The sequence below is a fragment of the Lithobates pipiens genome, unplaced genomic scaffold (genome assembly GCF_037356315.1).
Source record: "Lithobates pipiens isolate NorthernLeopardFrog02 unplaced genomic scaffold, aLitPip1_a1.2 Scaffold_19, whole genome shotgun sequence".
NCBI classification, from domain to species: domain Eukaryota; kingdom Metazoa; phylum Chordata; class Amphibia; order Anura; family Ranidae; genus Lithobates; species Lithobates pipiens.
Window position 1 is genome coordinate 504,189,783 of NW_027507764.1, and position 22,871 is coordinate 504,212,653.

The 22,871-nt window shown below is 46.2% G+C and overlaps 1 protein-coding gene across 2 annotated transcripts in view; it reads right to left on the reverse strand.

The window, feature by feature from the left end:
* NIPAL2 (NIPA like domain containing 2) overlaps positions 1 to 22,871 on the reverse strand; it is a 197,190-nt gene that overhangs the window by 131,850 nt on the left and 42,469 nt on the right. The window lies entirely within an intron of this gene.

Here is a 22,871-nt window from a genome sequence, read left to right on the forward strand (position 1 = left end):
AATCATAATTTTTAAAGAGGAACTATCATCTCGGTCCTGCAGCGGCTCCTCCTCTGACCCACTGTTCTCTCACCAACAGTCCCATTCACTTTAATGGGACGGCCGGTGATGCGGCAGTGACACAACAAGGTGAGGGACGTGGCGGCAGCAGCTGAGTGGATGCCCACTAACAGGCGCTGCCATGATGGATATTAAATGACAGGCGCTCTTTAAATGTTAGGACTTATTTTTTCTAGTAGTTAAAATCTTTAACATTAGCAAACAAAATGAAGGTTTCCTATTTAGAATAATAAGCTGTCAGTTTAGTAAAACAGATATCAGAACTGATTAAATCATACAGTTTGTAGTGTACATAGATTTGCAAAACAATGGGATAAAAGGAATATTCCTGAACGTGGTTTTATTTCATGGTTACTGTGAAATTTTGTGAATGCATCAATGCAGTGCATGTTATCTCAGCTTGCAGGACTAGGATTCATTGAATGAGTTTACCAAATATGTAAATATATTGCAGAATATACAGCCTCATGCAACATAACTAAGCTCCATTTCATGCTGCATAAACTAAATTATTAATGTATCTTAAAATAGAAAACTATATTTAGATTTTTAACCCAAAAAAGAAGTTTGCTAAAAAAAAAAAAATCATTTTTTGTTTTTAAATCATTGATTTTTATACACCCTGTAAAGCACACAATAGCCACACCTCACAATGCACCCCGTTAGGCTATTTAGCTTTGTGTCCCCTGTTGCAGATTAATTGTCCATTTAGCAGGCTGGGCTAGAGGCCAAGAAGGGACATTGGAAACTGTAAACCTGAAACAGGTGCCCCCCCACTTGGTAATACAAAATGCAGCAGGGAAACATGGATCACAGGGAAGGCAAAATACCATTAAGGCTAGGTTTCCACTATCGCAACCTGAAAGTCACATAATTTTGTCACAATTCTGATGCGACTTGAAACAATGCCTGTGTATTCTTGAGGTCTATTTACGTCAAGTCGCATCGAAGTAGGACCAAAGGTAGTGCAGGTGCTACTAAGAAGTCGCACAGATACGAATGGTACTCATTGGAAAGCATGGGGTAAGACTTGTCATGCGACTTTGCAGTCTCAAGTCGCATGACAAGTTGCACTAATGGAAACCAAGCCTAAAGCGTCATTAACCACTTGAGATCCGCGCTATAGTCAATCAGTCCCGATCACGGCCAGCCCTGCTAGTTCCCACCTGCCCCCTGCCAGTGCCCACCTGCCCCCTGCAAGTGCCACATTAAAAAAAGTGCCCCCCGTCAGTGCCCACAGTGCCACCCAGCAGTGCCCACAATCTGCCTTAACAAAGGTGCTGCACCCCAGTGCCACATATCCGTGCCCATCAGTGCCCAGCAGTGCCGCCCATCAGTGCCCAGAAGTGCCACCTATCAGAACCACCTATCAGTGCCCATCAGTCCCATCTATCAGTGGTACCTATCCGTGCCACCCATCCGTGCCACCTTATGTGCCCATCTTTGCCCATCAGTGCCGCCTTATCTGTGCCCATCGGTGCTGCCTTATCTGTGCCGCCTTAACTATGCCTATCAGTGCAGCCTATCAGTGCCCACCAATGCAGCCCATCAGTGCCCACCAGTGCAGCCTATCAGTGCCGCCTCATCAGCGCACTTCAATGAAGGAGAAAAATTACCCGTTTGCTAAATTTTATAACAAACTATTAAACATGATTTTTTTTTTGCATCTTTTTTTGTTTGTTTAGCAAAAAATAAAACTCCCAGCTGTAATTAAATACCACCAAAAGAAAGCTCTATTTGTGGGAAAAAAATGATAAAAATTTCATTTGGGTACAGTGTTGTATGGCCGCGCAATTGTCATTCAAAGTGCATCAGCGCTGAAAATTGGTCTGGGACTGAGGGGGGTTTAAGTGCCCAGTAAGCAAGTGGTTAAACCCAAAACCAAACCAAAAATATATTATACTGCAGCTTACCAGTCATTAGGTGTGGTGGCTGCATCAGTTTTCTATTTAGGATTTTTTTCCCCCTCTGTTTTCACCTGCTGATCTGGTAGCACATCTCCTATATTAGGGTGCCACCACTCTGGATAAGGGAGCAACAGTGAAACCTTTGGACAGCAGCATTGTAAGTTTGGGGGAGGGGAGTGTTGGATGTTCTAGCAGATTCCGCTACATTAACAAATTTAAGCCAAACTCCAGCTCAAGGCCCGTACACACGATCTGACTTTTTGACAACAAACATGCAAATTAGCTGTTTTGGAGCAACATCCGACTGTGTGTACGCTCCATTGGACAAACTTTTTCGGTTTTCCTCTGACTTTTGTTGGCTGTGCGAACGGACAAACTTTTTGACAACATAAGTTTGATGGAGCAAAGTCCAATCATGTGTACACAAAGCCATCGGACTTTTGTACAAAGTACAAACACGCATGCTCAGAACCAATGCAAAAGATCAGGCAACAATACAAAAAGTTGATCAAAGGTGGCGCTGGAGTGTCTTTTCAAGTGTCGTCAGTACTTTGAAACGTCACTACGTTTGTGTTTGTTGCCTAAAAAGTCTGATTGTGTGTATGCAATACAAACTTACGGCCAACGCCCTTTGTACAAAAGTCCACGGGAAAGTTTGTACAAAGTCCGATAGTGTATATGAGGCTTAACACTTTATAATCAGTTACAGCAACTTTTTTTTGTCCTTTTAGGATAAAGGTTTTACATAAATAAATTAATAAAACTGATTATTTATTGTAAGTACCCCTGTCAGTGGTAAATGGTTTGCCTCCTCCCTGTAAATAATACAATCTGCAATAGAGCTTCCACTAACTGCCTGTAATTACCTGTAAGAACCCTCCTGTAAGAGCCGGGTCTGTCAAATCAGACTTCCACAGCAGGCACGGCGGATGTGTGACGAGAGGGCGTAGCGTCCGCCTGGGGGGAGGGGCCGCTAGCGCTAAGCACACCGCTCCGACGAACAGGAAGCAGGACATGGCGTGGAGCGGGGAGGTGAGAGATCATAGCCCAGCCATGCGAGAACCGACGGGGTGGTAGTTCGGAGCGGTGTTGCAGTATTCCACGGTCCCCGGAACAGAGCTCTTTCTGGCCCCTACAGCTCTTCGAACAACCCACCCCCCCCCCCCCCGTTCCCCCGTACAGCTGATCTCTCCGCTCAAGCTTTAGAACCTCGGAGACATACGGAGGTGTTTCTATGCCTAGAATCAGTAGGAACCAGCAGGAGACATAGCAATGAAAAGGACGGTAACTGTATTCATACCATAATGACTTGGCTGTGCAATATATATGTATAAAGGGGAAAGAATCAACGTGAATATGGAGATAGTATATGCTGGTGAAAGCAGTCTTGCATATATATATATGGTTGAAGTTTCGGATGCTAGGTGTGTACTCATGTGGCTGGGTGTCCCCGCTGAGTAGATTTGAACTTGAAGTGTCCTAGAGGGAAGTTTTTGTATGCCCGATAAACCATAAACAGGACTGTAGTCTTATCACATAGGCCGATGTCGAACGCTGTTTGGTATATTTGAATCGGGAACTCAGAAAGCACCTTCCTAAAACAGTGGTAGATCCGGTGGGTAGCTACATTATTATCCAAGTAAAATAAACTGAACAATATATTACAAGCTATCTCAACTGCTTACGACAACTGTATATGTGAAACAATATGCTGGAAAAGTCGCATAGCACTAAAAATCATGGGGATAAACACAAATTGATAAGCCTCTGAGGGCTCATTTTTATTCGGTTGATATTGTACCTGCTAAGAGAAGTATCTCCACCTGTAAGCAATATTGACTTATACAGATTAGAACACGGATATAATGGAGTGAGATAGAAAATGCATGTCTCCCTGCTTTCTTTCTTTCCCTGGCATGCATGGAATTGATCAGACAAGTCAATCTGATTTAAAGAAGCCTAGAAGAAGAAGATATGATAAGGATGAATAAATTATAACGGGATGGTATTCGTTACCATACATCCTTAGGCCTAAACGCATGGCTGGATATATCTGGAGTAGGAAATTTAAAGGGACAGCTATAGGATACTGATAGATCGGTGGGATAGATTGTATTGTATCCGCAGCGGACAAACTGAACAATACAAGACAGACTATCTCAATATTTATGACACTGTGCATAATCAACAGTACGGGGAAAAGTCGCATGAGCTGATTTCGTGAGTGGTCCTCGGATCAATGCATATTGTCCCCCGGACTTTGTGTACATTATCTTTTTTTTCCTTTTTTTTGCTAGTTTTCTCGTTTTTTTTTGTTTTTTTTGGCTTTTTATTTTTTTTCCTTCCTCTCTTTTGTGTGGTGAATGTTTGAATTGGCCTGGAGGCCAATTTCTACAGTCGATCCATTAGTTTTCCTCGTTCTAGGCCTGGTACATTAAGATGGTATGGTGTTAACGACACACGATAACATATCAGCGCGAGACTGCGCTCCCCAGAGTTACACAGGTCTCTGCCTAGGGGAGGGGTGGCATACCCAGAGGCTGCCCACTGTTTGAGCAAAACATCCCCCCAGGATATGTATTTTCATCAATAAGAGGGGGCAACAACTTGGGGAAGTTGGCAGTGTAAAATAACGGGGTGCAGTATCAACCTACTGAGAGAGAAAGCCAGCTGCGAGGGATCCCCGAGCAGCTAGCAAGTGGAACATAGGTATATAGTGGGAGGAAGGCGGATAACTCCTAAGCAAAATTGGGAAGCAAAGAGAGAAGCAGGATTAATTAGCCACACAAGGCGAATCGCAGGAGGAAACGACCTTAATGAGGATACAGGATCAAAGGGAAAGAGTTATTGGGGTGCTCGGTTCCATATAAGTTTGAAATAGATCGAAAATGAGTAAATCAGCGAATAAAATGGCGAAAAGTGGAGCTTCACGAAATTTAAAAGATAAGAGCCACGATACGACCATTCAACAATACATGAGACAAGGAGCAAGTCCCAAAGAATTGGGATCGGATAAAAGGCAATCCACCATTTTAGACCACAAGAAGGGATCTGGCAAACACAAGGGTGGAGGCGTACAGCTAGACAGCGAGGACACAACATCACATAGTGAGTGGGAGAGTAGCAAAATGGAAGAATTAAGGACAGAAGATCTTTCCCCCTCGAAAGGAGAAATGGCAGAGATGCTTCTAAAATTAGAGAATGCAATTAAAACAGATATTAGGGGACTTCGAGAAGATTTAGGTGGACTATTGGAGAGAGTAGAAGCTACAGAAAATCGTATTGACCTCCAAGCCTTAGAGTTAAACAAAGTCTCAGATCAACTAAAAATATTACAACAAACACAAAGGAATATTCTCTATAAACTGGAAGACCAGGAGAACAGAAGCAGAAGGTAAAACTTGAAGTTTCGCTTGATACCAGAAACAAAAGGTGAAGATTTAAGATCAACACTAAATAGCATTTTATCCCCCTGCTGGGGAAATGAGACCGGAGCCCCCCTAAGGATCGATAGAATCCACAGAATCGGTAAAGCAAGACCGGGAGATATGGACAGACCGAGAGATATAATAGTGCGGTTCACATTTTTTTGAGGATAGGGAGGCAATATGGAAAAAGTTAAGGGGAAAAACCCCACTTGTATATGAGGGTAGAGAAATACAGATATTTCCGGACATTGCACCCGAGACGCTTCTAAGGAAAAAACTTCTGAAACCGCTGTTAGTTGAACTGCATGCCCAGAATATTAAATACAGATGGGGTTTTCCTGCTTGCTTAATAGGAAATAAGGATGGTAAATCGGCAAAGTTAAGTTTCCCGGAAGATCTGGAAGATTTCTGCGAGAAAATGGGAGTACGTCCGCCAGCACTTCCGGGCTGGCAAGACAAAATAATTGGCTCATTGTAAGGGGGGGGGGGGGAAAGGGTTCGGGGAAAGGAAGAGGGGCGAAGGGGAAGGAAAGAAGGAAGATATTGATAAAAACAAGGAGGTGGAATTCAATACCTCCCGTCTTATGGGTAGAGGCGGGAGAGGCGCAGGCGGGAAACCCCAACCCGCATAACAAATAGATTAGGAGATGGTAGGGGTATGTACGACCATTAACCTAACAAGGGCCGGGAATAGGCCAAGGGGGGTGGGGGAGGGGGAGGGGGAGGGTTGGGGCGGGCAGTCAGGGTGGGGGGATGGGAGGTGAGAGGGGGGGGGGGAGGTGGGAAGGTGTAAGGCTGGGGAAGGGAAGCAAAGTGGAAAGAGGGGTTAGGGAGGAAAGAGAAAGAAAGATAGTGTGGACCACCCAAGTAAATATGATAAAAAGTGCTCGTGTAGGGCTGGGGAGATTTAGGACAAACAGATGGGCAACAGTAAAACAGAAGGTTTGAAATTCATGTCCTATAATGTTAAGGGCATGAATACCCCAACAAAACGTCATAAGATTTTAGCTGAGCTGAAACGGTACGAGGCCGACGTTGTATCTCTCCAGGAGACTCATATCTCCCTCGCATCAAACATAAGGTTGTACTCCAGTAACTACCCGGTCTGGTATTATAGTGATACCATATCGGCTAGAAGTAGAGGGGTAGCTATAGGGTTTTCTAAAAACACAAGATTTCAATTAAGTGAAAAAAAATGCGATGCAGAGGGAAGATATTTGTTTCTAAAGGGTACATTAGAGGAACTGGAATGCACTTTAGTAAATTTATATGCCCCCAATAGCAACCCAATCAGTTTCTTAAATAAGATATTAAATAAACTTATGAATTTTAAAACAGGATATGTAATTATGATGGGAGATATCAACTTTGGCCTCAATCCGGAAGTAGATAGTTCATCGGAGGTAAAGAAGGGGAGAAGCGCTGCACATAAAAACATACTACAAAAGCTGTACAACAATCAATTAGTAGATATATGGCGAGCAAAGAATCCTCTGGTACGCGACTATTCCTTTTATTCCACAGTCCATGGGACGTATTCACGGATCGACTATATTTTTATAGACCATGGGCTGTTGGAATATGTGACGGACAGGGGGATAGAAGTTATGACCCTCTCGGACCACGCTCCGGTAAAACTATGCCTGAATATTTCAAGGACAGGGAGGAAAACCTCTACATGGCGGTTGAACGAAGAGCTGCTGCTTGGGAAGGAGGATAGAATAAAAATAGCGAGCGAGATCGAACAATATTTTATACACAACGATACAGAGGGAATTAAAAGCTGTACGCTGTGGGATGCACATAAGGCCTACATAAGGGGAATACTGATATACATGGGATCTAAAAAGAAAAAAATGAGAGCTGAAAAAATTAATAACTTAATGAGAGAGATACACCAATTGGAACAAGACCATAAAAAAAGTAGATCACAAAAAGATCTGGTATTTAAAAAGTTATTAACGGCAAGGATGGAGCTGAAGGATCTTTTAGACCAAGAAGCTAGGATGGTGTTTAAAGGGTTGGCCAAGGAACAGTATCTATGGGGGGACAAATCAAGTAAGTTCCTAGCGAGAATGTTAAAAAAGAGAAAAGGGAGAAATTTCATTGGGGCAATTAAGAATAAAAATGGAAAAATGTTTTATACCACCAAAGATATAGCAGAAATCTTCAGATCATACTTTGAGGGGATATTCTCAGATAGTAATATAGGTGCAAAAAACGGAGAGAAAGAGAAGAAGATTAGGGAATTTCTGGGGAAAACTATATTAACTAAAATCACCCCTATTGAAAGGGAGATGCTCGAAAGGCCAGTCTCGGAAGAAGAAATAGTTAAAGCACTATTAAAATCAGCTGCAGGGAAATCCCCGGGACCAGATGGTTTTACAACATTTTATTACAAAACATTTAGAGAGGCCCTTGCCCCCCAAATATGCTGGTATATGAATGGTCTGGGAGAAGAGTATGAAATTAGTAGGGAGGATCTAACGGCAACAATTACACTAATTCAGAAAGAAGGCAAAGATCCCCTACAGTGTACTAGCTATAGGCCGATCTCGTTGTTAAACGCAGATACAAAACTTTATGCTAAAGTACTTGCTGAGCGAATGAAGGACTTAATGACAACACTGGTTCACCCAGATCAGACAGGATTTATAGGTGGTCGGGAGGGAAAGGATAACAGAATAAACACACTCCTCCTGCTCCAGAAGATGAGACGGGGTGGAACCCCCAGTCTGCTTCTGTCGCTGGACGCACAGAAAGCCTTCGACAGAGTAGACTGGGGGTTTATGTTTAAGACAATGGAGAAGATGGGAGTAGGACCAAAGATGATACAGAGGGTGAAGGTATTGTACGACCATCCAAAGACACGTATAAAAAGTTAACGGGTGTGAATCGGAGCCTTTTGAGATGGAGAGGGGTACAAGGCAGGGCTGCCCGCTTTCACCCCTCCTATTTGTGCTCTCATTAGAACCACTTTTAGCAGCAATAAGGGGAGACCCTGGAATAGAGGGGGTGAAAGTGGGAAAAGTTGAATACAAATATTCCGCTTTTGCGGACGATATATTATTGTACTTACATAATCCTAAGACATCTATGCCAGCATTATTAAATTTACTAGACCAATATGGGGAGGTGTCAAATTTTAAAATAAATAGGTTAAAAACTGAGATAATGAACATCAATATCAACAAGCGAGAGGCACAAAGTTTGCAACAGAAGTGGAAATTCCCGTGGAAGAGTGAACTTAAATACTTAGGGATAAAACTAGCAAAAACAGAGAGAAAAATGTACCGCTGTAACTACATCCAGGGCCGGATTAACATAGGGGCTGATGGAGCTGCAGCTCCAAGCCCCAGTCTTAAAATCGGCCCGCACAGCCTGCAGCATAAGCCCGATTTTCTCCTGTCCATAAACTTCTATGGGACAGGAGAACTGTGTGTAAATGTAGGGGTGTCTGGCTGCATCTGTGTTTGCTCACTGTGGTTATTACAATGTCACAGTGCACAGTTCCCCCCTACACAAATGGGAGAGGCTGAGTTGGCTCTGCCTTTACCCTCCCCTCTCCCTCTGTGAAGTCTGTGCAGTGAAGGAGCCGTGTGGGTGGGAAATTATGAACACAACACCGGCAGATAGAAGGTAAACTGGATATCTGTGAGTGATCAGCCTCCAGAGGACCATCCAAATGTGAGCTCCGTGACTGGACTCTTATATCCCTTACCCTTGTTTTTTTACTTTTTTTCTCCAGCAGTAGCTGTTATAACTGCAGCCAAAGTGTTTAGAACTGTGTCATCAGCCTGTGGTAGTGCTTGGCCCCTTGTGCTTTTAGGTGGGTTTGCACTGATTTTCTGTGTTTTGGGACATTGCTAGTGTATCCACAGTTTTCCTGCGTTTTACCCACAGTCCTATAGATTTCTATAAGGCTGCTTTCACACTGGGGCGGTATTCAGGCGTTACAGCGCTAAAAATAGCGCCTGTGTAACGCCTGAAAAAAAACGGCCCCTTTAACTCCAGTGTGAAAGCCGGAGGGCTTTCACACTGGAGCGATGCGCTGGCAGGACGATGAAAAAAGTCCTGCTAGCCGCATCTTTGCAGCGGTGAAGGAGCGGTGTATTCACCGCTCCTATACCGCTCCTACCCATTGAAATCAATGGGATACCGCGGCAATACAGCGGTGCTTTGCGGGCGGGTTTAACCCCTTTTCGGCCGCTAGCGGGGGTTAAAACCACCCCACTAGCGCCCGCACACCGCTGCTAAAACGACGGTAAAGCGCCGCTAAAAATAGCGGCGCTTTACCGCCGACGCTGCTCCCGCCCCAGTGTGAAAGCAGCCTTAGGCTGTTTGTTTTTTCTGCATTTTCTGAAAGCGCACCAAAATTCCTGCATGCTGCATCTTTGGCGCTTTGTCAGAAAATGCAGAAAAAACCTGCAACCTGATATAAATCAATAGGACTGCAGATAGAACTGCAGATACATAAGCAGTGCAACTGGCTGCAGCACACCAGTGTGACCCCAAAGGCTTGCACACACAACCCCCCTTTACGACATGGTCTGATCAATACACCTGGCATACATACACACAGCCATACCATCCCAGCTGAGGAGGGGTGGGGGCTCCAGGGATTTGATTGACTATGCAGGCCCTCTCTATTCTATCCATCCGGGCAGAGTCCTGGAGGGAGTGACAGGCTGCTGGTGGCAAGTGGCACACTGTATATGGTGACAGGCTGTGGGTGGCGAGTGGCACACTGTATCTGGAGGCTTGCTGCTTGTGGCAAGTGGCACACTGTATCTGGTGACAGGCTGCTTGTGGCAAGTGGCACACTGTATCTGGTGGCAGGCTGCTTGTGTCAACTGGCACACTGTATCTGGTGGCAGACTGCTGTTGGCAAGTGGCACACCGTATCTGGTGGCAAGTGGCACACCGTATCTAGTGGCATGCTGCCGGTGGCAAGTGGCACACTGTATCTGGTGGCAAGTGGCACACTGTATCTGGTGACATGCTGCTGGTGGCAAGTGGCACACTGTATCTGGTGACATGCTGGTGGCAAGTGGCACACTGTATCTGGTGACATGCTGTTGGTTGCAAGTGGCACACTGTATCTGGTGACATGCTGTTGGTGGCAAGTGGCACACTGTATCTGGTGGCAAGTGACACACTATCTGGCATGCCGCTTGTGGCAAGTGGCACACTGTATCTGGTGGCAGACTGATGTTGGCAATTGGTACACCATATCTGGTGGCATGCTGCTGATGGCAAGTGGCACACTGTATCTGGCGGCAAGTGGCACACTGTATCTGGTGACAGACTGCTGTTGGCAAGTGGCACACCATATCTGGTGGCAAGTTGCTGGTGGCAAGTGGCACACCGTATCTGGTGGCAAGTGGCACACTGTATCTAGTGGCATGCTGCCGGTGGCAAGTGGCACACTGTATCTGGTGGCAAGTGGCACACTGTATCTGGTGACAGACTGCTGTTGGCAAGTGGCACACCATATCTGGTGGCAAGTTGCTGGTGGCAAGTGGCACACCGTATCTGGTGGCAAGTGGCACACTGTATCTAGTGGCAGGCTGCTTGTGTCAACTGGCACACTGTATCTGGTGGCAGACTGCTGTTGGCAAGTGGCACACCATATCTGGTGGCAAGTTGCTGGTGGCAAGTGGCACACCGTATCTGGTGGCAAGTGGCACACTGTATCTAGTGGCATGCTGCCGGTGGCAAGTGGCACACTGTATCTGGTGGCAAGTGGCACACTGTATCTGGTGACATGCTGCTGGTGGCAAGTGGCACACTGTATCTGGTGACATGCTGGTGGCAAGTGGCACACTGTATCTGGTGACATGCTGTTGGTTGCAAGTGGCACACTGTATCTGGTGACATGCTGTTGGTGGCAAGTGGCACACTGTATCTGGTGGCAAGTGACACACTATCTGGCATGCCGCTTGTGGCAAGTGGCACACTGTATCTGGTGGCAGACTGATGTTGGCAATTGGTACACCATATCTGGTGGCATGCTGCTGATGGCAAGTGGCACACTGTATCTGGCGGCAAGTGGCACACTGTATCTGGTGACAGGCTGCTTGTGGCAAGTGGCACACTGTATCTGGTGGCAGGCTGCTTGTGTCAACTGGCACACTGTATCTGGTGGCAGACTGCTGTTGGCAAGTGGCACACCATATCTGGTGGCAAGTTGCTGGTGGCAAGTGGCACACCGTATCTGGTGGCAAGTGGCACACCGTATCTAGTGGCATGCTGCCGGTGGCAAGTGGCACACTGTATCTGGTGGCAAGTGGCACACTGTATCTGGTGACATGCTGCTGGTGGCAAGTGGCACACTGTATCTGGTGACATGCTGGTGGCAAGTGGCACACTGTATCTGGTGACATGCTGTTGGTTGCAAGTGGCACACTGTATCTGGTGACATGCTGTTGGTGGCAAGTGGCACACTGTATCTGGTGGCAAGTGACACACTATCTGGCATGCCGCTTGTGGCAAGTGGCACACTGTATCTGGTGGCAGACTGATGTTGGCAATTGGTACACCATATCTGGTGGCATGCTGCTGATGGCAAGTGGCACACTGTATCTGGCGGCAAGTGGCACACTGTATCTGGTGACAGGCTGCTTGTGGCAAGTGGCACACTGTATCTGGCGGCAAGTGGCACACTGTATCTGGTGGCAGGCTGCTTGTGTCAACTGGCACACTGTATCTGGTGGCAGACTGCTGTTGGCAAGTGGCACACCATATCTGGTGGCAAGTTGCTGGTGGCAAGTGGCACACCGTATCTGGTGGCAAGTGGCACACCGTATCTAGTGGCATGCTGCCGGTGGCAAGTGGCACACTGTATCTGGTGGCAAGTGGCACACTGTATCTGGTGACATGCTGCTGGTGGCAAGTGGCACACTGTATCTGGTGACATGCTGGTGGCAAGTGGCACACTGTATCTGGTGACATGCTGTTGGTTGCAAGTGGCACACTGTATCTGGTGACATGCTGTTGGTGGCAAGTGGCACACTGTATCTGGTGGCAAGTGACACACTATCTGGCATGCCGCTTGTGGCAAGTGGCACACTGTATCTGGTGGCAGACTGATGTTGGCAATTGGTACACCATATCTGGTGGCATGCTGCTGATGGCAAGTGGCACACTGTATCTGGCGGCAGGCTGCTGGCGGCAAGTGGCACACTGTATCTGGTGGCAGGCTGCTGGCGGCAAGTGGCACACTGTATCTGGTGGCAGGCTGCTGGTGGCAAGTGGCACACTGTATCTGAGGGCAGGCTGCTGGCGGCAAGTGGCACACTGTATCTGGTGGCATCCTGCTGGTTGCAAGTGGTACACTGTATCTGAGGGCAGGCTGCTGGCGGCAAGTGGCACACTGTATCTGGTGGTAGGCTGCTGGTGGCAAGTGGCACACTGTATCTGGTGGCAGGCTGCTGGTTGCACGTGGAACACTGTATCTGATGGAAGGCTGCTGGTGGCAAGTAGCACACTGTATCTGGCGGCAGGCTGCGGGTGGCAAGTGGCACACTGTATCTGGTGACAAGTGGCACACTGTATATGGTGGAAGGCTACTGGTGGCAAGCAGCACACTGTATCTGGTGGCAGGCTGCGGGTGGCAAGTGGCACTGTATCAGGTGGCTGGCTGCTGGTGGCAAGTGGCACACTATCTGGCAGGCTGCTGGTGGCAAGTGGCACACTGTATCTGGTGGCAGGCTGCTGTTGGCAAGTGGCACACTGTATCTGGTGGCATGCTGCTTGTGGCAAGTGGCACACTGTATCTGGTGGCAGACTGCTGGTGGCAAGTGGCACACTGTATCTGGTGGTAGGCTGCGGGTGGCATCTGGCATGCTGCATCTGGCGGCAGGCAATGGTGGCAAGTGACACGCTGCATCTGGTGGGAAGTGACAAGCTCAGGTTCCCACTGATTCTGCATCATGGTGAGCTATTTCACTATATATTAAAAATGTAGTAATAGAAATAATGGAATTTGATCATCCTGACGCCATATCAAGCATAGTGTCAGGGTGATTTTAAGTGCTAACACCAGCCATTTGCCCGAAAAATCACCCCCGCCACCTATTTTCCCATCAACCCCGAGACTGCATCCCCCTCTCATCTATTTTTGTAAAGGGGGGGTGTCCCTGAATGGCAGCTTGGAAATGTGGTCGCCCTATGTTGCTGTTGTTGAAGCAGCACAGCTGATATTACTGGTGAGAGTATATTCAATTTGTTTTAGCAAAACATTTTTGCATTTTCATTTTGTTTCCGGAAAAAGGCCCACCAAAATCCTCAGTACCAGGCCTATGATGCTCTTAATCTGGCCCTGACTACATCCCGTTATTAGATGAGATACAGGCAGAATGTAAAAGGTGTAGTTATAGACCACTATCGTGGATGGGGAGAATAAACTCATTAAAGATGATAATATTCCCTAAGATCTTATATAGGTTTCAGATGCTCCCAATACCCTTGCCTAATGTTTACTTGTCAAAATTAAAAACCATCCTAATGAAATTTGTGTGGAAAAACAAAAAAGCCAGGGTGGCCTGGACGACACTTCGACAACCAAAGAATAGGGGTGGAGTGGCAATGCCAGACGTACAGATATACTATGAAGCAGTTGTAGTGTCTAGAGTGAGTGAATGGAATATAAGGGATAACACGGAGAAAAGGTGGGTGAGACTGGAACACGAATTATGTAGAACAAAATTGGATAAGCAAATTTGGAATCCCCCCCAGGAGAGAAGTATATTTTTGGAAGGGAATAACATTACACGAAACACGTTGAGGATCTGGGATAAGATATATAGGAAATTTAATGGGAAATACAATTCACCACTGATAGCATTAAAGCACAATAATTTCTTTTTACCAGGGTGTCAGGAGATAGGAGGAAATTGGGTTAAGGGAGAGGTAAAATTAAAGGATGTAATGAAAGGGGAGGGGATAGCACCATATCACGAGTTGGCACAAAAAAAAAAGAGATGATGATAATTGATGAGTGGAGGTACGCACAGCTTTCGAGCTTTATTAAAAAGCTCCCCTCACAGATTAGAACAGCGGAAGATTTAACTCCTTTGGAACAGCTATGTACTTTAAAGATGTCAAAGAAAATAGTTTCGAGATGGTATAGAACGCTGTTGGAGGGAGTAGAGCTGGGGATACCTGCGTACATCAAAAAATGGGAGAGGGAATTAGGAACACTACCAGATAACACAATATTAAGGAAAATATATAAACTAGCGCATAGCTCAGCGGTAGATGCTAGAACGGCGGAAATGAGTTTCAAATGTATGACGAGATGGTACTACACCCCAGAGAGGAAAAGCAAATTTCAGCGGGATGGTGCCAGGGAATGTTGGCGGGGTTGTAGAGAGCTGGGCACGATGACACATTTGTGGTGGAGTTGCCCAAAAATAAAATCGTACTGGAACCAAATCCTAGCTTTCATTAAAGAAATTACAAACAAAGAGGTGGAAGTGGATCCCTGGGTAGTGTTATTCCATGGGACAAGAACTGGACTTAGACAATATAAGGAATCGGTGATTCCCCATCTATTGAATGCAGGTAAAAAATTAATACCGAAAAAATGGCAAGAGAAAAAGGCCCCGTCAATGTGGGAATGGGTGGATTCGGTAGAAAAGACCTATAAGATGGAGTGTTTGAGAGGCAGCCTGGAAGAGCGGAGCAGTACACCAATTATAGAGAAATGGAAGTGTTGGGTAGATTTTAGGAAGAAATGGCTTATATCAGAGGGGTTGAAGAAGCCCTAAAATAGGTGCAGACAAGATACAACAAAGTACAAACTAGATAAAAATTAAAAGCCCCCACAGGAAAAATAGGATAAGGTGGTCCACAGATAGGAAGGAAGGGGGGGGGGGGGTTCGAGGCAAGAAGGGGGATAATATGGGAGTGTGATACCGAGAGGGATGATACGGTTATTATGTAGAGTTGTAGCCTGGTATGAACACTCTCAAAAAAAAAAAAAAAAAAAAAAATTTTTTTTTTTCGCCACTATGATGTGACTGCATGGGAGGGACGCTGAGCTGCAAGCTGAGGTGGTCCCATGGTTATTAAATTGATTTCACTGAGTGGAAAAAAAAAAAAAAAAAAAAAAGAACCTTCGCCACCTTAACCGCTCTCTTCTCTACTCTGCTACTGGCCACCTCTGTGACAAGATCTCACCCCTGTCCTGCCTCAACCAAGCTACTTATGTCTACAACCGCTGTTGAATGCCTGTGGCGTATGACCAAGTCTTTGAAAAATTTCAACCAATATAAATATGCTCTCCTAAAACTCACATATGATCTACTAATGGCTAAAACCAATGGACACTATTCTATACTCATAATCGTGGACTTCTCTGATGCCTTTCATACAGCTGACCACCTGCTCCTCCTCAAAAAGACTCCACTCCTTTGGTCTCCGTGGCTGTACTCTCCGTTGGTTCTCATCCTACTTATCCAATCGCACCTTCAGCATCACTTACAAATTTTACTTCCTCTTCTCTTCCTTTCTCCATCGAAGTCCCCCAAGGTTCTGTCCTTGGACCTTTCCTATTCGCAATCTACACCTCCCCCCTAGGTCAGCTGATGACCTCCCATTGTTCTAATACCATTTCTAGGCTGATGACACCTAAATCTATCTCTCTGCCCCTCAACTCACGTCAGTCTTCTCACGCATCACTCATTTTCTAACAGACATATCAGTCTCATCCAACTTACCAATTGTTAAATGTCTGCTACTCCTCTCTGCCAATCCCTCCACTGGCTGCCACTCACCAAACTAATTGACTTCAAAATACTAACAATAACTTAAAAACCATCCATAATGCTGTCCCCCAGCTACATCACCAACTTAGTCTCAAAATACCAACCAAATGGTTCTCTTCATTCCTCCCAAGACCTCCTGCTCTATAGCTCCCTTGTCACCTCCTCCCATGCCGACTTCTCCCGAGCTTCTCCCAGCCTATAGAACTCCCTACCCTAATCTGTCCAACTATATCCTACTCTGTCCACTTTTAGGCACCATGCACACTAGCATTTTTTAAGCTCCTAGAAGCGGTTATTAGCATTTTTTTCTGCTCCTAGAATCAAAATAGTGTTATCCTATGTGTCCATGCACACAACATTAGGCCATTAGCATTTTTTGAGCTTCATCATCTGGGAGCAAAAACCAAAAATTGTTTTTGTGGAGTTTTTGAGCGTTTTTCCAGCAGAAAAAAAAAAAAATGTTAAATGCTCCTAAATGCAACTAAAACACTTCTAATGCCGCGTACACACGAGCGGATTGTATGGCGTACTTAGTCCGTCATACAATCCGACGGACAGTCCGTCATACTTTCGAATGAACGAACTTGACCACACACGGATGCACAAACAGTCCGTCGAAAGCTTGCGCGATGACGTGTACAGCACGTACGACGGGACTAGAAATAGGAAGTCCAAGACACAGCAAAGCACCCTTCCACCCTGTAAATCCTTTCTGGGCATGCGTCATTCTTAGTCCGTCCGACTAGCATACTGACGACCGTATTGTCCGCTGAAACCAAAGTACGACGGACAGAATTTCGAAAAAACCGAAATACTTAGTACTCCGGACTGCCCGCTGAAAAAGTCCGCTGAAGCCCACACACGAGCGGATTGTCCGCCGAAATGTGTTTCGACGGACCAAGTACGCCATACAATCCGCCCGTGTGTACGCGGCATAACAGCTTTTTTTTCTCTTCGCGTACTGTGAATGTATTAATAAAATGCTACTACTCCTAAAAACCTTAAATGCTACTACAAGCGAGCACAAAAATGCTATTATCAGCATTTTTCATCCAGAGTTTTTTTTCTAGCATTTTTTGAGCGAATACAAAACACTAGTGTGCATGGAGCCTTAACCACTTTCAGACCGGACCATTTTGCTGGTAAATGACCAGAGGTCTTTTTACAATTTGGCACTGCGCTGCTTTAACTGGTAATTGCGCGGTCATGCAATGTTGTACCCAAACAAAATTTGCGTCCTTTTCTTCCCACAAATAGAGCTTTCTTTTGATGGTATTTGATTGCCTCTGCGATTTTTATTTTTTGCGATATAAACGTAAAAAGACCGCAAATTTTGAAAAAAAATGATATTTTCTAATTTTTGTTATTAGAAAAATCCAATAAACTCAATTTTAGTCATACATTTAGGCCAAAATGTATTCAGCCACATGTCTTTGGTAAAAAAAAAGTCAATAATTGTATATTTATTGGTTTGCGCAAAAGTTGTCACATCTACAAACTAAGGTACGTTTTCTGGAATTTACGCAGCTTTTAGTTTACGACTGCCTATCTCATTTCTTGAGGTGCTAAAATAGCAGGGCAGTAAAACCCCCCCCAAATGACCCCATTTTGGAAAGTAGACACCCTAAGGAAATTGATAAGTGGCATGTTGAGCCCATTGAATATTTTATTTTTTTGTCTCAAGCGATTGAATAATGACAAAAAAAAAAATTTTTTTTTTTTTTTTTACACAAAGTTGTCACTAAATGATATATTGCTCACACATGCTATGGGCATATGTGAAATGACACCCCAAAATAAATTCTGCTGCTTCTCCTGAGTACGGGGATACCACATATGTGGGACTTTTTGGGAGCCTAGCCGCGTACGGGGCCCCGAAAACCAAGAACCGCCTTCAGGTTTTCTAAGGGCGTAAATATTTGACTTCACTCCTCACTACCTATTACAGTTTTGAAGGCCATAAAATGCCAAGATGGCACAAAACCCCCACAAATGACCCCATTTTAGAAAGTAGACACCCCAAGCTATTTGCTGAGAGGCATGTTGAGTCCATGGAATATTTCATATTTTGCCACAAGTTGCGGGAAAATTACAAACTTTTTTTTTTTTTTTTTTTTTTTTCACAAAGTTGTCACTAAATGATATATTGCTCACGCATGCCATGGGCATATGTGAAATGACACCCCAAAATAAATTCTGCTGCTTCTCCTGAGTACGGGGATACCACATATGTGGGACTTTTTGGGAGCCTAGCCTAGGTTTTCTAAGGGCGTAAATATTTGACTTCACTCCTCACTACCTATTACAGTTTTGAAGGCCATAAAATGCCAAGATGGCACAAACCCCCCCCAAATGACCCCATTTTGGAAAGTAGACACCCCTAAATTTAGGGGTACACTAGTGAGACTAGGTAATAAATGGCGGGTGCCCTGAAACTATAAAAAAAATAACTAACCAACCAGCGTCACCTGTAACAGTTATATGGTGATCACTGGTGAAAGGGTTAACTAGGGGGCAATCAGGGGGCTTTATGCGGTAGTATATGGGGGTCCCTGGCGCTATAAAAAGCTGCGGCGAACCTAAATACCTACCTGCCTAACTAGCGTCACCTGTGACACTAATACAGCGATCAGAAAAACGATCGCTTATTAGGCTGGGTTCACACTGGAGCGATGTGGGAACGCCACGAATGCGCGGCGGGTTCCCGCATCACATGCCTCCCGGCGGCAGTTCACACTGCCCTATGCGAACTGCTGGGAGTGTCAGTGAAATGTTAATGACACCCCCCGATCAGTTCGCATATCGCAGTGCGATCTGCAAACTCGGATCGCATGGTGTGAACACCCATGCGATCAGATTCTGCTGCGGACCAAAAAAAGGGTCCCGTGCGAGTTTGCGGCGGGTGCGACACGAATTCAGCCATACTATCTGTATGGCTGAACTCGAATCGCACAGAGATCGGATGTGATTTGCACTGCAGTGCGAATCACATCCGTTCTCATAAACCGCTGCAATGTGAACCCAGCCTTAGTGACACTGGCGAAGGGGGGTGATCACGGGGTTAAACCTTTATTGGGGGGTTAGGGGGGTACCTTAGAACTAAAGGGGGCTAACCCTAACTGCCCTAACAGTTATTACAGTCACAAATGACACCCGCCGGGTGATCAGGGGGTTAAACCTTTATTAGGTAATAAATGGCGGGTGCCCTGAAACTATAAAAAAATAACTAACCAACCAGCGTCACCTGTAACAGTTATATGGTGATCACTGGTGAAAGGGTTAACTAGGGGGAAATCAGGGGGCTTTATGCGGTAGTATATGGGGGTCCCTGGCGCTATAAAAAGCTGCGGCGAACCTAAATACCTACCTGCCTAACTAGCGTCACCTGTGACACTAATACAGCGATCAGAAAAATGATCGCTTATTAGGCTGGGTTCACACTGGAGCGATGCGGGAACGCCACGAATCCGTGGCGGGTTCCCGCATCGCATGCCTCCCGGCGGCAGTTCACACTGCCCTATGCAAACTGCTGGGAGTGTCAGTGAAATGTTAATGACACCCCCAGATCAGTTCGCATATTGCAGTGCGATCTGCAAACTCGGATCGCATGGTGTGAACACCCATGCGATCCGATTCTGCTGCGGGCCTAAAAAAGGGTCCCGTGCGAATTTGCGGCGGGTGCGACACGAATTCAGCCATACCATCTGTATGGCTGAACTCGAATCGCACAGAGATCGGATGTGATTTGCACTGCAGTGCGGTGCGAATCACATTCGTTCTCATAAACCGCTGCAATGTGAACCCAGCCTTAGTGACACTGGTGACGGGGGGTGATTACGGGGTTAAACCTTTATTGGGGGGGTTAGGGGGGCACATTAGAACTAAAGGGGCTAACCCTAACTGCCCTAACAGTTATTACAGTCACAAATGACACCAATGCAAAAAAAAAAAAAAAAGCAATTGGTGTCACTGTGACTGGGGGGGGGGCAGGGGTAATTGGGGGGTGATCGGGGGGTAAAGGGGGGGTGTGAGTGTGCCTGGCATGTTCTACTGTGTAGTGTAGTGCTTGTGCAACTCACCGATGCCCTCTCCTCGGTGCCGGAACGAAAAATACCGACACGGAGGAGAGAATACATTACTTCCTCTCCTGTGTTTACATTACAGGAGAGGAAGTGATGTCACCGGACATTTTCATTCGTCGGGAGCGATCGTGAGGGGGTGGCCATGAATGAATGGCCGTCCCCTCGTCCGGGATCGCTCCCGAACGAATACCGACCGCCGCAGGCACCGGGCGGGGGCCCGATCGGGCCCCCGACCCGCGGGCAGGCAAGGACGTACATGTAAGCCCTTATGCCTGCCCGTGCCATTCTGTCGACGTACATCGTCGTGCGGCGGTCGGCAAGTGGTTAAGAAATCCCTGAAAATCATTCTCTTCAGAGAAGCCTATCCTTCCCTCATCTAACAACTGAACTTTTATTTTCTCCATCAGCTCATCTCCAACAGTTATTACCGTATTTAATCGGCATATAACACACGCCGGCGTATAACACGCACCCCAAGTTTAGGAGGGAATTTAAAAGAAAAAAAAAATACTTTTAGGAGGGAAGTTTAACCACTTCAGATCCGCGCTATTGCCAAATGACGGCATTAGCGCGGACCTACATTTTCGGGACTACGTCTATTGACGTAGTCCCGGTTACGAGCGGCCTGCGCGCCCCCTGAGGGGCGCGCGCGGCGCGCTCTGTGATCGGCGAGTCCGTGAGACTCGCCTGATCACCGATCCGTGTAAGGGGTCGATCCCGACCCCTTATCACGTGATCAGCTGTCAGCCAATGACAGCTGATCATGTGATAGAACGGAGCCGGTAATCGGCTATTATTCCTCCTCGCGCTGACAGCGCGAGGAGAGAAAAAAAAAGCCGATCACCGGCGGCCGTGATCGGGACATCAGTCCCGATCACGGCCATCAATACAAGGGACCACCTGCCACCTGCCTGTGCCCACCTGCCTCCCGCAGTGCCATCCTGAAATTAAATAAAAGCAAAAGTAAGTGCCCCCCGTCAGTGCCCATAGTGCCCACAGTGCCACCCCACAGTGCCACCCACAGTGCCACCCCACAGTGCCACCCCACAGTGCCACCCCACAGTGCCACCCAATCTGCTCAAAGGTGCTGCACCCCAGTGCCGCCCATCAGTGCCCAGCAGTGCCGCCCATCAGTGCCCAGCAGTGCCACCTATCAGAGCCACCTATCAGTGCCACCTATCAGTGCCCATCAGTCCCATCTATCTGTGGTACCTATCAGTGCCCATCCGTGCCACCCATCCGTGCCACTTATCCGTGCCACCCATCCGTGCCATCTTATCTGTGCCCATCTTTGCCCATCAGTGCCGCCTTATCTGTGCCCATCGGTGCCGCCTTATCTGTGCCTATTAGTGCCGCCTTAACTATGCCTATCAGTGCCCACCGGTGCAGCCTATCAGTGCCCACCAATGCAGCCCATCAGTGCCCACCAATGCAGCCCATCAGTGCCCACCAATGCAGCCTATCAGTGCCGCCTAATCAGCGCACTTCAATGAAGGAGAAAAATGACCCGTTTGCAAAATTTTATAACAAACTATTAAAACATGATTTTTTTTTATTTATTTTTTTGCATCTTTTTTTGTTTGTTTAGCAAAAAATAAAACTCCGAGCTGTAACTAAATACCACCAAAAGAAAGCTCTATTTGTGGGAAAAAAATGATAAAAATTTCATTTGGGTACAGTGTTGTATGCCCGCGTAATTGTCACTCAAAGTGCATCAGCGCTGAAAGCTGAAAATTGGTCTGGGACTGAGGGGGGTTTAAGTGCCCAGTAAGCAAGTGGTTAAAGAAAAAAAAAAAAAAACTTACATTTAAATGCCCATCAATGCAGCCTTATCAGTGTCATTTGCCGCTTTGCATTGCAGCCTTGCCAGTCATTTGCAGTTTAAAAATGGCGCTGCTGAGATACAGAGCGGGTGTCCTGTGTATCTCGGGGGCGCTCGGTAGTTCTCGGCCGTTCTTTGCTGCTTTCGGGTATTTTCGGCCACACTCGGCAGTTCTCGGCGGCTTTCTGAAAATAGCCGAGAACGGCCGAGTGCGGCTGAAAATACCCAGAAGCCGAAGAGAACGGCAGAAAGGGTGAGAAACAGCGGGGGGTCGGCGTATAACATGCACCCCCAATTTCCCCCTGATTTTAGGGGGAAAAAGGTGCGTGTTATACGCCGATAAATATGGTACCTCTTGTATTACTTGACCCTCCTGTTTAGATTTTATGCTTTAATGAACAGGAACCTCAGATTCCTCCTGTATTGAATTGTATTGTAACTGTACTTACTGTCCTCATGTTGTAAAGGGCTGCGCAAACTGTTGGCACTACATAAACCCTGTATAATAATTGCCATTTACAACCATTCCTTAAATCTGTAATACAATGCCTTGAAAAAGTATTCATACCCCTTGAAATTTTCCACATTTTGTCATGTTACAACCAAAAACCTAAATGTATTTTATTGGGATTTTATGTGATAGACCAACACAAAGTGGCACATACAGTAATTGTGAAGTGGAAGGAAAATAATAAATGTTTTTCCAACTTTTTTAGAAATAAATATGTGAAAAGTGTGGTGTGCATTTGTATTCAGCCCCCTTGAGTCAATACTTTGTAGATCCACCTTTCGCTGCAATA